Genomic DNA, 16,793 nt, shown 5'->3' with positions numbered 1-16,793 from the left:
AGACCCAGAACACAGTCCCTGAATGCAGACCCTGATCTACAGCAGGGACTCAGGAAATGGCTGCTGTCAGCATCTCAATGTCTTTCCCATTTGAAATTCCTTCTCATGGAAGGCCTCCTATTCCATTCAATACCATTTACCATGTTGATTTTTGTTTGACTTGGCCCAAGTGTTTGTTGTTTTCAACCAAAATCCTATAAGGAATCAGTCCCAATTAACACAACAAAAGCATTACTATACCTGCTTCAGGCTAACACTTTGTGTGTGCTTACTGAGGGCAATGCCCCTGGCTAACAACTCTGCAACAATTAACCCATCAATTATTCTACCAACCCTCAGACGTAGATGCTGTCATTACCTCTATTTTGCCCCAAAGAAACTGATCATGATAGTGGGACAGGTGGAAAGTCAAGGGAAATAGAGGAAAGAGCTGGGAAGCAAAGGGCATTTATAGAGGTCTAGATAAAGACATGCACATATACAAATATATTTATATATGAGGTTGGGGGAATAGATCTATGTGCCTATATTTATAGGTTTAGTATTAAGGTGGAAGAAGGACATTGGGCCTCCACTCAAGTACTCCCTCAATGAAAGAATACTTTCTCCTATTACATTGGCATTCTATGATGCTCACCCTCCTGACACAACCGCTGAAGACAAAGCGGGTGGATAAGTAAATGTGGTGAAAAAAGCTGATGGTCCCCAGCTATCAAAAGATATAGTGTCTGGGTCTTAAAAGCTTGAAGATAAACAAGCGGCCATCTAGCTCAGAAGCAACAAAGCCCACATGGAAGAACACACCAGCCTGTGTGATCACGAGGTGCCGAAGGGATCAGTTTTCAGGCATCAAAGAACAAAAAATCATATCACTGGGTTCACCTCCATGATATGATCGCTGAACACAAATGGGTGCATAAGCAAATGTGGCAAAGGAAACTAATGGTGCCCGGCTACCAGTGTCTGGGGTCTAAAAGGCTTGAAGGTAAACAAGCGGCCATCTAGCTCAGAAGCATGGAAAAAGCACACCAGCCTGTGCGATCATGAGGTGTTGAAGGGATCAGGTATAAGGCATCATCAGAACAAAAAAATCTTACCATAGTGAATGAAGGGGGATGTGCAGAGTGGAGACCCAAAGCCTTTTTGTCTGCCACTGGAGATCCCCTTGCAGAGGGGTCTATGGGAGGAGATGAGTCAGTCAGGGTATGATGTAGCAATGATGAAGAATACAGCTTTCCTCTACTTCCTAAATGCTTCCTGTCCTCCCACCCCCCCAGCCCACTATCATGATCTGAATTCTACCTTGCAAGTCTGGCTAGACCAGAGGATGTACACTGGTGCCGATAGGAGCTGGAGGCACAAGGAACCCAGGGCGGATGATCCCTCCAGGACCAGTGGTGTGAGTGGTGATACTGGGAGGGTAGAGGGAGAGGGGGTTGGAAAGAGGGAACTGATTACAAGGATCTACATGTGACCTCCTCCCTGGGGGATGGACAACACAAAAGTGGGTGAAGGGAGACATCGGACAGGGCAAGATATGACAAAATAATAATTTATAAATTATCAGGGGCTCATGAGGGAGGGGGAAGCAGGGAAGGAGGGGAAAAAAGGAGGACCTGATGCCAAGGTTAAGTGGAGAGCAAATGTTTTGAAAATGATGAGGGCAATGAATGTATAGATGTGCTTTACACAATTGATGCATGTATGGAGTGTGATAATAGTTGTATGAGCCCCTAGTAAAACGTTTAAAAAACAAAAGAAAAGGATCAGAGATGCGGTAAGGTCACACAGATTGTAAGTTCCAGAGCCAAGGCTCAAACCCGGGAAGCCGTTGCTTCCCACCTTTGCACTCTTCTTCTTAAGAACAAAACTGCAAACCTCAAGCAGCCCCCAAAGCCATTGCAGGGTAAATGAACACAGTGCTTTCAACATGCTATACAAAAGACCACAACCTCCATCATCAAGATCCAAATTATGTCAAAGGTGGGGAGAAAGTACTGAGGCTAAGCATCACATGCACAGGGGAACTAATGACCTGGGGCTAGCAGAGCAAACCAACAATTTTTTTCTCTCAATGGTAGCATTTTTGATGTCCTTTCTATTCTTTCTCAGCCATCTCCAAATTTTTAACCTTTACACATATTTCACTATGATAATAGAAAGACTCTGGAGAGCAAATATTTTGACAATGATGAGGGCAATGAGTGTACAAATGTGCTTTGCACAATTGATGTACGTATGGATTGTGATAAGAGTTATATGTGCCCTTAATAAAATGATTTTTTTTTAAAAAAGAAGAAAGAAAGGCTCATGAATCTGCTTGTTTGGAAAAGAACAGTGAATTTATTAGTGGAAAAAGATTAAACAACATGGGATCAAAATGCAAACAGGAAAGAAGCAGAGTGTGCGACCGCTCCTAGTTTACCTACAGCTTGGTTCCACGAAGCCCACAGACGTCTCGGCCTGCGACCTGGCTGGAGTTCTCATTTTCAGGCAAATCTCTTGGAATTTCAGTAGCAGAGAACTTCGGATCACAGTTAGCCCATCTAATACTGAAAGGACTCCAAGCAGTAATTAGTAGGGATTGAACATGAAATCACTCTCCTCATCCTTTAATGGGATGGATAAGATATTTGGGGCTCTAGACCAAGCTTGAAGAATCTTAGTTTCTTAAGGCTGTCAAGTGGGAGCAACCACGGCTGCCTGCCCTTCCTTCGGAATCTGCAGTGAGTTGCAAGGGGAACAGCAAATTCTCACTCCTTGAAGCGCGTCGCACAGGCTGACTCTTTCCAATGTTAGGATCTCATCTCACCGCCATCAAGCCGATGCTGACTCGGACCTAGTGATGCTCTGGGGGTTTCCGAGACTGTAACTGTTCACGGGAGTAGAAAGCCCAGTGTTTCTCCTATGGAGCTGCTGATGGGTTTGAACTGCTGACCACAAGGATTGTAGCCAACACGTTACCACCATTCACCAGGACTCACCCACATTTCAGGATTGCCCTTGATAAACGTGTAGACACTATCCTCATCCTCAGTGTCTAGACGAGGAAAATGAGGCTCAGAGCAGTGAAATAACCAGCCCAGGGTCAGGTAGTTCAAGATCCACATCCTAGCAGCCTGGCCGTGTAGTAAGACACTACCCCATCTCGTTTGTGTGTGTTGGGTGGTAACCATTGCACCCAAGCACCTTGCTCCACTGTGAATGAAATAGAAGACAGGAAAGGACTTGAAGTGGTTCAAAACAGGAAAAACAGGTAAAGTGTTCATTTGGCACATTTTAAAAGAAGCGTCTTGGGTTGGGGTAATGTTTTGAAATGGATAAAGATTCAGAAAAAGCATCAATCTAGGAAAGGCTGAGTATAAATAAAACTTTTCCACCTCACCTTCCCCCACAAAAGTTTCCATGAAGAACCTAGGGGTTTTCCCCCAATAGAAGAGATCCTCCTTCCCCAGGAATCTGCCATGCGGAGGATGGAATTAGGTTTGTGAAAATTGCTTGGGTGAAACACCCTTGAAACCCCTTCACCCCCTCCACGTGTCCAGCCATCCATTGGCTGAGCACTTCGGTGCAAGTCTTTTACTCAGCCCAGACTCCAAAGTTGAGCAAGGTGCTTTGATGGAAATTGGATATTCTCGTCAAGGCTTCTTGGTGGAAGAGACCTAAGAAGGTCACCTGGTTCACCACTTCCCCCACTTACCACTCCCACCTCAACCATCCAGACAAATGAGACGTGGCTCTGTTTGCAGAGACCTCCGGAGGAGTGGAGTCTCCGGCCTCCCCCTGGGAAGCCCTCATCAGTCCTTAATCAAAATGTTTGGGACCCCTGGGAAAGCCGCGGCCGAGTCCAGCTTATCAAGGTGGGATTTATTTACTTACTGTCCAAATCATTCACATCAGCATTGGCTTGTTGCTCTCTGCACTCAGCGGCTGGAAAGCAGAGGTGACGGATCACTCCATTGCTTACTTAACCAACCATAAACAGGACTTGAAAGAAGGGAGTTGGCTGCGCATAGCTCATCTTCGGAGAATCTGACATGCATCAAGTAGCTGTCAAACTTCTGTTCTTTATCTAAAAGTGCCTTTTCTCGCTTGTTTCCCTTTTCTGCTCCCGAAGGGGGACTTTTCCCTCAAAAACACAACCTCCTCTCCCCCTCCCCCGCAAACCACACTGGCTTTATCCTGCTGAGAAGAGCAGCACAATGTATATCTAAACCAGAGAGTGGCTTCCGGACCAAACGCCTGGCTTGTGGAGCGTTTGCTTTCCCATCTCCCTGGGCGCCCACGGGATACGGAGCAGTTTCCGTTCATTCCATTTGCCAGTGTCTCTTCGACGGGCAGTTGGGCAGTTTCTCCAGCTTCAACTGCAGTCCAGGAAGGTGTAGTAGCTTTATAGCATCTTGCCAATGGCGACAATCTCCGTGGCATATGTCCAGGAGCCCTGGCTCCCACATCTCCTGGAATCACTTCCATTTAAAATATGTTGTTCCTCTTTGCCTCACCCTTCTTCCTTCTCCCACTACCACCAAAAAAGGGAAAACACGGACCTCCAGGTACTTGCACGGAGCTGAGTGCTGCGTTCGGCACTGGGCTCTTGGCAAGTAGGGTGTCGGATTCCATCAGCACAGCCACGCTGCATGGGATGGAAGCTCCGTGCTTTGCTTCAGCTGACATATGCTGACACAGTCGGTCATGGAGCTGGGGTTCGAGCCCAGATCGCCCAATGGTGCCCAAACCTGGACTCTTTCTGCCGCAGTTGAAGCTGACAGACTGTGGCTCTCTGTGGTCTGGGAGGTCACCAGAGGGTCCTAGAGGCATGCAGAGTGGTGACGTGGCGGACAAACCAGAAGCTAGGGGATAAAAGAGGAAACAAAAGCCAAGATACAATAAAACGAGAGAACTTCCCTGGTGGGTAACAGTAGCATCTAGCTGGGAGTGAAGTGAGGGAGCCGGTAGGGCCGAGCAGGATTGGGAGTGAGGACCCAGTGCTTGCTGTAGCGACAGTTCTTCATGGGGATTCTTTCCCTATAGAAAGAGTCGGAGAGAGGGGTCATGCAACAAGTCGGGCTGAAGATTGCACACGCACGCCCAGCTTGCCATGTTTCTAGAATCAACCAGTCCTTTCCAGGTCATCACATCCCTTTTGGAGGAAAGGAAACCCTTTTGGTTAAGAACAAAAATGCCCGTGCAGTTTGCATGTTCACAACACCGGCGTCCGTGGAATGTGTCACAAGGACTGACAGGAGTCCAGGGGAGACCTCCCTGTCGTTCCCCTATGGTCTCCCTGGAATGCAAAGCAGAACAAGTACTAACTAGGCTCCCAGTTGATCTTGCTGGGTGGCATTATTTAAAGAAAGTCATTTCACAACTTGTTGAGATCTTTTTGGGGCCCTGGGGATTCATACCATTTTCTCCCCCACCCTTTCAACCCCCTGGAGGGATGGCCAGCGTGCAGATTTCCTGGTTCAAAGGATCAGGTTTCAACTGCCCGAGGTTCATATGCATCATGACCATAAATCCCTCGGTTGGCTTCCTGGTCAGGAAGATGAGGATATTTGCCCTTCCTCCAGGGAGCTGTAGGAATGACAGAGCTGTCGTGTGTCACTGTTCCAATGCTCCATGTCCTTCCCCCTCTCACCTTGGAAAAAAGGGAAGGCAATATCTTATCAGAGCTTGACATCTTGAATTAAAAAACGTCTCCTCATTTGTCCACTCACTACCTGGGAACAAGAGGCAACGGCAAACAATCTAGCAGCTCACCAGTGAACGCAGACCCCGGCAACCCAGACCCCGGCAATTCCCACCCTAGGTATACATGCCAGGGAATTAAAAACAGGTGTTCAAATAAAAACATGTTCGAGTATGTTCCTAGCAACATTATTTACAATAGCCCAAAGGTGGAAACAACCCAAATGTTCATTCCCTGATGAACGGATAAACAAAGTGCCGTCTATTCTTACAATGGACTAGTATTCAGCCACCAAAAGGAACCCGCGGGCCCCCACTGCACCCAGCATGGATCTGGCTGACAGTATGTGCGGAGGAGGAAGCCGGACACAGAAGGTCTCATTTTCGAGGATGCATTTAGCAACGAGGCAGATTCACGGTGGTCGGAGGCTGGGATGGGTTGGGTACGGTTTCCATTTGGGGTGAGGAAGACGCTCTGTAGCCCTCATCTTGACAACGACAATACAGCCTTTCCACGAGTCTCAGCGCCCCTGCACACCTCAGCGTGGAGAACACGGTCCATCACGTCGTGGGTATATACTTTTAAATAAGGAGGCCTGGTGGCACAGTGCGAGTTCCGCCTTGGGCTGCAGCTCGCATGGTCAGCAGCTCAAAACCACCAGCAGCTCCGCCAGAGAAAGACCTCGCTTTCCACTCCGGCCAACTGTTACCACCTGGGGAAACCCACCGTGTCAGCATCGCCCCTGTGGCTGCGAGTTTTGCTAGTTTGTATATTTTTAACTGGATACACGGGCAGTGCTGGATACACTGCCCGTCTTGGTAGGTGCTGTTCACTAACATCCGAATGGACATGGCCCTGTGGGGAGATGTGGAAAGTCGCTTTTCCTCACCGGCCTACCTTGACCAGCTCCGGGCAGGGGGTATCACACCCGAGGCCGCGGGCGCGCACAGCCTATGTCCAGTCTCCTGGCCACCCGTAGGGGCTCCACGCTGCCAGACAAAGACCCTTTCTTCCTCCACGGTCCGGAGGAGCTGGGGGTGGGGTGGGGAGGGGGGGATAGTGGATGCATAAACATGGACAGGAAGACAGGCCGCCTGAAAGCTTCCAAAAGCCCCTTTCTGACAAGTGAAAAATGTTGGTGACTTAAGTCACAGGGCCAGGCTTTTATCAACCCTCCGCGTATTTATTTAACCCAGTAAATACGTTTATTAGCGGGGCCGCCTCCTTTGTAGAGCAGGTAATGGATCCCCCATATGTTTCTGCTTTACCGAGCCGGGCCTGATGCCTAACACCTAGCCCTCTTCTTGCCTCTGAGGTTAAGACCTTGGTGTGTAGCCGCTTTACTGCGTGGCCCCTTCGGTGGGTGTAATTACAGTCCTTCCCAGAGCGAAGGAAATCCCCGGGCTTCGGCCCTAACTAGCCCCGGCGTTACCCTACCAAAGGGCACGTCTCGGAGGGGGGAAAGAGAGAGGTAATAAAGCTTTCACATTATTAACTTTTTCCTTCTGAAAAGAAGCCTGAAAAATGCCCCGGCACCACATTAAAGGCCTAACAGGAGAGCCGCCACCGCCTAATGAGAGTCTCGGACCCTGGGCCACAGGCGTGGGGGGTTCGAGAGCCCCTTTGAACGGAACCTTGATGTGGTGCCAGCCTGAGGGCAGCGGACCTGGGGGGGCTGGCAGCGGGAGGGGCCCCCCATCCGTGGGAGGCTTGCACCTGACTCATGGTCTGCGCGCAGAGCAGCGGGCGATTGGGCATCATTGGCGATGAATGCCACCCAGGGAGGGCGCGCAGGGCTGGGTCCCCGGGATGGGGATGAGGCGTGCTGTGGGGCCCAGCCTGCCCTCTGCCCTGCATTGGGCTCGCTCTCAGGGACCGCCGGAGGTCAGATGGCCACAAGCGATGGTCCCTTTCCTCCAGGAACTCGGAAGCCGCCTGGCACGGGTGAGGTGCACGGTGCCCAAACGAGAACAGATGTGTAAGGCACTGCGGTGCTAGACTAAAGGTGGGATGAACTTCACCTGGGCGCTCGGCCAAGGCCTCCCAGAGTGCGAAACCCCGGGGCGAACCGGCCTGGGAGCAACACGGGAAAGACGGCAGGCTAGGAATGACGGCGTCCAGGTTTTTCTCAGAAGGTTCATTTTCCAAGTCTTAGAACCTTGGATACTCCCCTCCTGGTGCGTGGTCCCCCCCCTACCCCCCACCCCCGCAAATCCCTCTCAGAACTGTCTAGCCGATGCTGAGTTCCCTCATTCCACTTTGCAAGGCACCAAATGAAAGACTAATTGATCTGGTTACACTGGAAAGAGACAGAAAGGAGGCGAGAATCTCTCCTTCCTAGCCTCTCCTCACTCCCCCCCCCCCCACTGTCCTCTGCTCCAAGGACCCACCATCACTGAGCAAGGAAGAGCAAAGCCTTGGATTTGGGGAGACAGAAGTGATGGCTTGGACCGCAGGGCTTCCTGTGCACATGTTGCCTCCCTGTGGTCTGTGGGACCGCCGCGGTTCAGGAAGACTTCACAGCTCCTGGAGAGAGTTCCTGAGGAGGGTCCTTCCTATCCCCTTCCCCATACCAGTCCGTGGCCTTACCGACAACGTATCCTGCTCCAGAACCGCTAGGTATAGTTGTGCAGGTTGGGCACGGACTGGGGGTTAATTCCTGGGGAGAGAGCATTTACCCAGGCTGTGATGTGAAGGAAGCCCCCGTTTGTGTGTGCAGTGCGATCTCGTGGCACGTGAGAGCTGCAGTGCCGATCGTCCACCCGCAGAGAACTGGACCCACTGAGCTTTAGTTAGCCCTTGCAATGAGTAAAGCATGTATGCATACCTCATTTCACTGGACTCTCACAGCCCTTTGGGGGAGCGGAGAGACCACATAGGGGAGGGAACCTGCCTCTGAGCACAGCCAAGCAATAGCAGCGGTGGGACAAGAACCTGGGTCTCCAGGAAGCTCACCCAATGCTCTGGCCACCAGACTTGTGAGTTGCCTGTGCGGCTGACCAGCTCGTTCTTTCTGCCCATATGTGTGCATCCCTGGGTGTTCTTACAAACTTCAGTTCAGACGTCCCTGGGTTCCAATCCACGCAGAGGCAAGTTACTGACCTTGTTCATTCTGCGAGTGTTTGTTGAGAGTCTGCCATGTGCCAGATAGGGATCGAGATGCTGAGGAGTCAGTGTAGACAAGCACACCCTTTGTCTACTCCCTGTGGTGCATGCTCTCTAAGGATCGGTGCCCCGAGTGTGTAAACATCACACGGTAAACGGGGACACTGTGCACAGTGCTGGACAGTACAGCCAGTGCTCCATAAAAGCCAGGCAGCCAAACGTGGGCTGCTGAGCCGATTCCACCTGGTGGTGACCTCCTGAGTTCCGGAGTTAACTTGTGCTCTTGAAGGGTTTTCTTGGTCATTCTCTTCCCAAAGCCGACTTCTGGCCATTTCTTCTGCACGTGGCACTTTTGGGTGTTTGGAACCACCAACTGTTAAGATAACAGTCAAATACAATCTAAGTACACCACTCAGGGATCAGGAAAGGCCCAATGTTAGAAATGAATTCCCATTCTCCTGGTCTATCACAGGTACAGTCATGCGGTGACCTCTTCCCAGGGAGGAGGAGGGGCCGACGCAGCCTCAGCTCCCGGGAACAGGCCAGGGAGGCGTGGGAAAATCACCCATTCATCCCTGAGCTTATATTTCCTGGGTCTGGGGTGGCGGAGCATTTTCATGCTTGAGCTAGTAATCCTCTCTTCCACCCAGAGTGCTCTTAACACCACTGTTTGTCTTGGTGAATGATTTCCCGGTTTCACAGAGCCCTTCCTGCAGCAGGCCCCATGGGTCGCTTGCTCATTGGGCCTCTGAAGGAAAGGAGATGCCAGCTTCCTATATGTGAACTAGAGGTGATACAGGAGCAGCAACGGTACTTACCCCAAAGGGAGATTGTGTTGATTCAGTGACAAGGTCTGCATGGACCAGTACAAACAGCGCTCTACACATGGTTGGCGGTGAGAGCGAGAGTGAGAGGAAAAGATGCTTATTTTTATGGTTGTTTTTAGTAAAAAAAAAAAAAAGAAATAAAACCAGGACTCACTGCCATGAAGGGTGTCTATGGGTTGGGCTCGACTGGATGGTAGGGAGTTTGGGGTTCTGTTTGTGTTAGAGGTGCCACATTCCAAACATGGAGGAGCAAGCCTTCGCTTGCCAAATAATTCAAACGCTTGCCCAACTCCGCTCTGCCCTCATTTCTGAGTGGAGCTTTGTAAGTAAGTCCAGGATGGAAAGGTTTGGTGGTCTTGGGATGGGCTTTCTACCAAAATGCTGGTCTTCGTGCGTCTGTCGGAGCTTTTCTGACACGCCCAAGGCAGAGATCACAGCAGGCTTTTCTGCTGAGATTTCTGGGCTAGAATTCTCCCAGGCGGCAGCTGTTTGCGTGCTTGTCTATCAAAGGCTGCATGTTAGAACAGTGGATGTTTTGGGGGATGAAAGGAATTTGTGTGTCGTAGGGAACAGGGAAATGCACACAGTTGCTTCTTAGAAACGTCCTCAAGAGGAAAAATGTTAACATCGAGTGCAAAGAATCATTCCCCCGCTACCCCCCCGAAAGTCTGCTTACATTCCACCTGGATCTAAATCACTATAGAAATAAAGGAATGTGATGATTAACTTAAAAGGTTCTTTTTTTAAAAGAACAACCACATATTGCTTTATTTTTCCAATTTACTTTTTAAAAATTATTGTGGTGGCTTTGCCATTTCCGCAGTTTCGGTGCGTGCTGGCAGGTGGGTGATGCTACGCTCACTGCGTGTGCAAGCACCACTGCTGCCCATTTCCAAATGTCCCACCAACCTCCACAGAAACTCGGTATCAAAGGCGCTTTTGTTCTGTTCTCAGGTTCTCCCCGAGAATGGAATTTCCACCACTTCACAAAAGCAAACACCTGCTCACGACTACGGGTACCCTTCATTTATAAAGAAGATGTGAGATAAGCACTGGATTTCTAGGTCCGGGGTTCACAACCTGCCAGCCACCCCAAGGGAGAGAGATGAGGCTGTCTTCTCCAGGAAAGACTTGGACTTGGCCACTGGGAGGGTGCCCAGGAGTCAGATGAGCTCAATGGCAGTGTGTGTGTGTGCTCATTTCACAACTGAGACTGTGGCTTAGGAAGTTATGTGTGCAGACCCTGGGGTTGAAGTACTCAGGTTCATTTCTGCACTCTGATATTTCTTAGTGAACCTGTAAATCTCCCCACCTGTAACAATGGTGACACTGGTACAGCTCTGTGGAGTTTAGAGAGATGTCTGGCATAAAATTACCGTTCTACAAATGGTGGCAAACACGACGATGTTGATGCTCCAGGCACACGGCTGGAGGAAGGAGGGGCCGGGAATCGAACCTGCATCTACTAAGCTGATGCCCTCTTCTCCCCACGTTGAATGATTTAAAGCGGCAATGCCTCAAACTAAATTGAGACCAAAGCACTGAGAGACAGTGTGCTTAACTACTTGCTGTGGAGGGGTTCACAGCCCAACAGGAGAAAGCTCTGGTGGGGTAGCCTTTGATCAGTGTAAGGGCTGACCTGAGGGTATGCAGTAAAAAGCAAAAGACAACAGCAATTAAAAAAAAGAAAGAAACCCTGTTGCCATTACGTGGACAGTGACGGCAGCAGAGCTGCTGACCTTTCAGGCCACTCTGTCCTATGGTGTTTCCAGTGGCTGAGCTCTTACATCTAGATCATAAGGCCTTTCTTGCGAGGGGCCTCTTGGTCAGTGGTTCTCAACCCTCCTAATGCTGCGACCCTTGAATACAGTTCCTCATGTGGTGGTGACCCCCCCAACCATAAAATTATTTTCGTTGCGACTTCATCACTGTTGTTTTGCTACTGTTATGAATCGGGCGACCCCTGTGAAAAGGCCATTCGATCCCCAACGGGCCGGCCAACCCACAGGTTGAGGACCGCTGCTCTGGGTGGCTTCAAGCCTCCCCGAGAGAACCTCATCTAGCCTGTTCACCATTCACACAACAGGCAGAAAGAGTCAGGTTCTCGGAAACCCAAAGGGGCAGTTCTGCTCTGCCTTCCAGGGTCTGCACACTTTATTGAAATTTTAAAAACAGAAGAGAAAGGAAACAAAGATTGCATATGAAAAGTGCCACAGCACCGTTTCGGTTCACAAACTCCTCTGGTCAGAGCTGATTTGGGTGTTTGTTGGTTATAGGGTTGCTGGGCCGGGCCAGTTGTCGGGGTTCACTTCCCCTTGCACTTTGCTCCCTCTGGTCACTGGGTCTGAAGTGCCTCTCTCCCTTGGTCCTGCCTGTCCTGCAAGATCCAGGGTGTGTTCATATTCCTCCAGGAAGATGTCCCTGACCACTGCATCTCCCAGGGTGGTCTCCTCCCCGTGCATCTGGGTGCTCTGTTGGTTAGGAGAATGCTGTAGGGTCCATGTTGAGCTACTAACCACGAGGTCAGTGGTTCAAACCCACCAGCCACACACTGAGAGAACAATGAAAGGTCCTGAACACCCCAGAGGGCAATTCTATTTTGCCCTACTTTGTTGCTTCGAGTTGGACTCGACTTGGAGTCCAAGAGCGAGCTCAAGTCAAACGATGAGGCTTTTGGCTCCTGTAAAGATTTGGTCTCGTCAACCCACTGGGCAGCGCTCCTCTGTGTGATAGAGTGCCTATGGGTCAGCATGGCCTCCATCCAGTGAGTTTGGAGCGCCGAGAGATATGCATCCCATCCTGCATTCTTTCATTAACCAGACGTGCCGACGACGTACCAGGTGCCAGGCTGTAGGGAGAGGAGACGAGAGACGTGGCTCCATGGGAAGGGACAAACGGGGAGCACCACACATGAACAGTTTGGCTTGCGAAGTGGTGGCGTAGAGGTGTGTCAGCAGCAGCGGAGGTTAGGGACTCATGAGTTGCCCCCAAGGTAAGGTGACCAGATGTCCCACTTTTGGCGGGACAGTCCCAGTTTTTAACAATTTTTCCTGTGTCCCGCGGCATTTTTAAAAAGTCCCGATTTTTGGAAAGAATGCACGACAAGCTAGGGTATACGGTTTTCGGCTGCCATGTGGAAATTTCGCCAGGATATGAGTATTATCAATGGTGTCCGCTGGTGTCCCGCTTTACCAATGTTAAAATCTGGTCACCTTGCAAGGCCGAGTGTGAATGTATCAGACAAGCAGGAGTCGAAGCCGTCAGGCAAAGGGAGCCGTCAGAGTAAATGCCTGGTGCCTAGGTTGTGGAGTAGATTCTGGCTCATAGAGGCTCCACAGGGCAGAGGGGCACTGCCCCTGAGGCTTTCCAAGGCTGAAGCAGCCTGCGCATTGCAGAGGCTGATGGTTTCTAGCCTCGGAGCTTTTTGCTAGCCCCTGAGTTCTTGCATGGGTACTGGAGCCTGGTTCTTGCGTGGGTACTGGAGCCTGGTTCTTGCGTGGGTACTGGAGCCTGGTTCTTGCGTGGGTACTGGAGCCTGGTAAGATTAGGGCATGCTATGTCCGATGATGCCAGGGGAGAAGGAAATGACAGGAGAGAGGAAGACCTCGAAGCACTCGGTGGTGTCCCGTCTCTCGGGGCAGGACAAGTCCTGAGACATCAGGCGGGTGCACAGTAAGCCGTGTGTTTCAGACAGTAGAGCCTGTTTCTGCCGTCCGTCTGATTTGCTAAGTGCTGAAGCTCCTGTTGACAACGTTAGTGAATGGTGGGCTGGCGAAATATTCCCCATCCGAGGACAGAGCGTGGCCTACAGCGGACCCACGCACGGTTTTCCGCGAAATGGCAATTTCTGCCCGGCTTGGAAGGGAGCCTGCGGAACCTGCATCTCTCCACTATCCTCTCCTTCCGGGAAATTGTCTGTCATGGAGTGAGCTGGCAGGTCCACTATTCTAGTGCTTGAAAGCCCTCCTCGCACCCACCCACCACAGGCGGTTCACGGTTTTCATCAGAGGATTACTTAGAATAACAAGTTAATGGCTATCCTTGGATTAGGCCAGGCTTGCTGGTAGAGGCAGGCCTGCCACGAGCTCACTTCACTCTGGTCTGGTGGGGGTAGGTGGGGAAAACATGTGGCAAATTCCACTCCAGGAAAAAAAAAAAAAGAAACTCATTCTTCCAGCGGAGGCAGGCAGCCTGCCTGTGGAAACGACGCTTCATTGAGAAATACAGAGGCAGCTGTTAGCATCTTTTGAACTTGGCCAGACATCTGCGAGACAAACCTACCTGAGAGTGGGGGTGGGGTGGTCTTGGAGCTGTGCGGTTCGTGGGCCCCTAGGGGGAATGGTGGAGTGTATAGATGTGACTATATTTTTGGGAGTGGAGAGTGGGGCTGGGGTTCGGGAAGTGTTGGTGCCGGGTGGGGGCAGAGGGAGGACAGCAGAGGGCCCTCTGCTGGCCCTGCTCAGTCAACACCAGCGACCACCAACAGGCCTGAGCTTCTTGCCAGATCTCTCCCCCCACCCCCTGCCTTAACGCAAGCTCATCTGATTCTCTTCCAACGACTTTGAAGGTGTCCATGTTCAGACACTCACTCATTCCATAAACACGGAGTGCTCCGTGCTCACCAGGGGGCTCCTCAGGGGGCTCCTCGGATGGCCAGATGACACAAAGACTTTTGACCAAAGGCAAATTCTGCACTTCTTTCAATTCAGAAAGAAATGAGAGAAACACTGCGGCGGGGAGGCCCTCTCACTGACTTGCCTTGGGTCTGGGCGCCTCAAAGAGCCTGCATCACTGGTGGTCAGGATGCTGGGGACACTAGACCTAGATGCCAAAGGACAGGCAGGATGTGAGAGGACAGAGAGATCAGGAGGGAAAAATAACAACAGCCTCTATCCCAAGTTCAGTCTCTGAGTGGTGCAAATTGTTAACATACTTGGCAGCTAACTAACGGAGAGACGGATGGTTTAGACTACCCATAGGCAAGGCAGAAGAGAGGTCTGGTAGTCTAGTTCCAGAAATGCACAGCCGTTGAAGAGCACGGTGCTGCCTGCAGGTAACCTCTGACATGCCGGGTCTCTATGAGGCACCATGGGCTCTACAGCCGTCAGGCGCTTGACTACCAAGCCTGGTTCTAACACTGCTTCTGATCTTTAAACCAACCCAGGAGATTCCTGCCCGGGGTGGGAGGTGGGAAAAGATGTCAGATTCCTCCTCACTCTCAGAGACCACAGTTTCCAGTGTCTTCAATGGCCAGGTGCTTTGCAAGCTAAGGAAAGGGAGGCTCGGAGAGGGTGAGCAAATTTTCTGAGTTGCAGCTAATGATTGAGTTGAGATGCAAACACTTTTGGTCTCTAACTAGTGTACAGGCAGAGGCTTCAGCCTTGAACTACTGCTTAGGGACCCATCATGGGAGCTGCGGCTGGGCGCCGTCCAGGTGCAGTGGGAGTCTGACCTGGAAGGCCCCGCGAAGGAGTTCCGCTAGAGGTGCTGGGGTCGGAGAGGGGGATTTCCAGACCTCACTGGACTGAAGTGCCTGAGCCGGCCCCCTGAGGCTTGTCCTTCCTCTCTGGCCCTGCTGAAGATGCTGGCTCTGATACTGGAAGTTCCTGAGAGATAAGTCAGGAATTGTCTGCTGAACGACGTACACAGGAAGAGAAAAAACACAGGTAGAGGTGGAAGTGGTATAAACAGATGACTCAAAGCTCTCCCTGGTCTCCTAGAGGAGGCGAGATCGATCTGGCCGCCTGGTAGGAAACTCTAGTCTTCAAGGGCCTCGGCTGGGGCCCTTGACAAGAGTCCCAGAGATGTGCTCTGGGGCTGGAGAGTCGTTCCTAGGTTTCCCCACCACCGCCCCACCTCCTGCCTCAGCCCAAAGGCCAGCAACCTCCTTTTCAATGAAGGCAACTGCTTACCAAGGTCGCCCACTGAGGGGAGGTTTGAAGCCAGAGAGACGCGCGTGACCGCACAGCAGCAGTTGCGTAGAGGCTGTGTGACCACAGACGGGTCTCTTGAGGGCGCTGTGACTACATGTCCACGCTGCTGACATACAGAGGGACTGCTGGCCGAAAGGATATGAATGGTAAAATCTTGTATCCCAGGAGCGTGCGTTCATTCAATATTTTTGTGTTGAATTACTACCACTCTGCGCAGGCACTGTGCTAGGTGATGGAGGTTTTGCCAGAAAGGTGAGATAATGGATTTCCTTGGTGCATAACCAAATGTCGTTGACCTTCCCTGGCACAGAACAGATGTTTAATGGAAGCCAAGGATGGAGACCCTCCTGGCCACGAGGAGTCCGGGCCCCATGGGGGAAGCTGAGATGCATCCGTAAGGCGATGGGGAGCCATCGAAGCCTTTGAAGCCAGTGAGTGCGTGTCGAGAAATAAATAATGAACGTAGCAACGTTATTATTAATTCTAAGGAGCCAGTGTGAAAAAGCAGATCTGTAAACGCCCCCTGTAAACTTATTTATACTAACAGAAACTCTCTTGCAATCTCTGTTGTGCTGGATTCAGGGAGCATTTGGGACTGGTTTTCTCTGCAGGTCCGTGAATGGGCATGGCAAGGGCTGTGCCAGGCACTTGCCACCCATCCTATGGAAGGCCCTGGAAGACGTGGTCAGGGACCACCACCAGCTAGTCACATCTGGTCCCTGGGGAAGCAGCCTAAGCCCAACAGTCATGGGTTCAGATCCTTGCCCTGCTGTTTCCTGATACATGCCCTGGGATCAATCCTGGCACAGCTCTGTCCTGCATTGCCCTCCTGTGTCAAACGGGGACAGCAGTGCCCACCTCACCAAGAGTGGATGAGATAGTGTCTACAGCGCTGGGAACAGAGCAGGGGTTGTTAAGTGTTACCTAACATCCATCCTCATACCAAAGTGACATCTGGAGGCAGGAGGAAAAGGCCATACACACAACATCTACAAAAATTCCTTTAGGAAAAAAAAGAGAGAGAGAGAGAGAAGAGACAGGAGCATTGAAGAGGAAGAAAGGAATTAGTGCTGTCAACAGCAGGTCAGTTTGTCTTAAAACCTTTCAAATTGTGGAAAAGACTAAGAAATGTATTTCCTGGGGCAGGAGCAGGGGGCCAGGGGGGTGGGGTGGGGACCCTTTGCAGCCCCCATGATTGCCTGCCCAGGCTGCACAGGGGAGGGGAAGGGGGAGGGGGGC

This window comes from Tenrec ecaudatus, chromosome 8 (assembly GCF_050624435.1).
Source record: "Tenrec ecaudatus isolate mTenEca1 chromosome 8, mTenEca1.hap1, whole genome shotgun sequence".
Classification (NCBI taxonomy): Eukaryota; Metazoa; Chordata; class Mammalia; order Afrosoricida; family Tenrecidae; genus Tenrec; species Tenrec ecaudatus.
The sequence above is the reverse complement of the archived record's forward strand: the minus strand, read 5'-3'. Positions refer to the sequence as shown.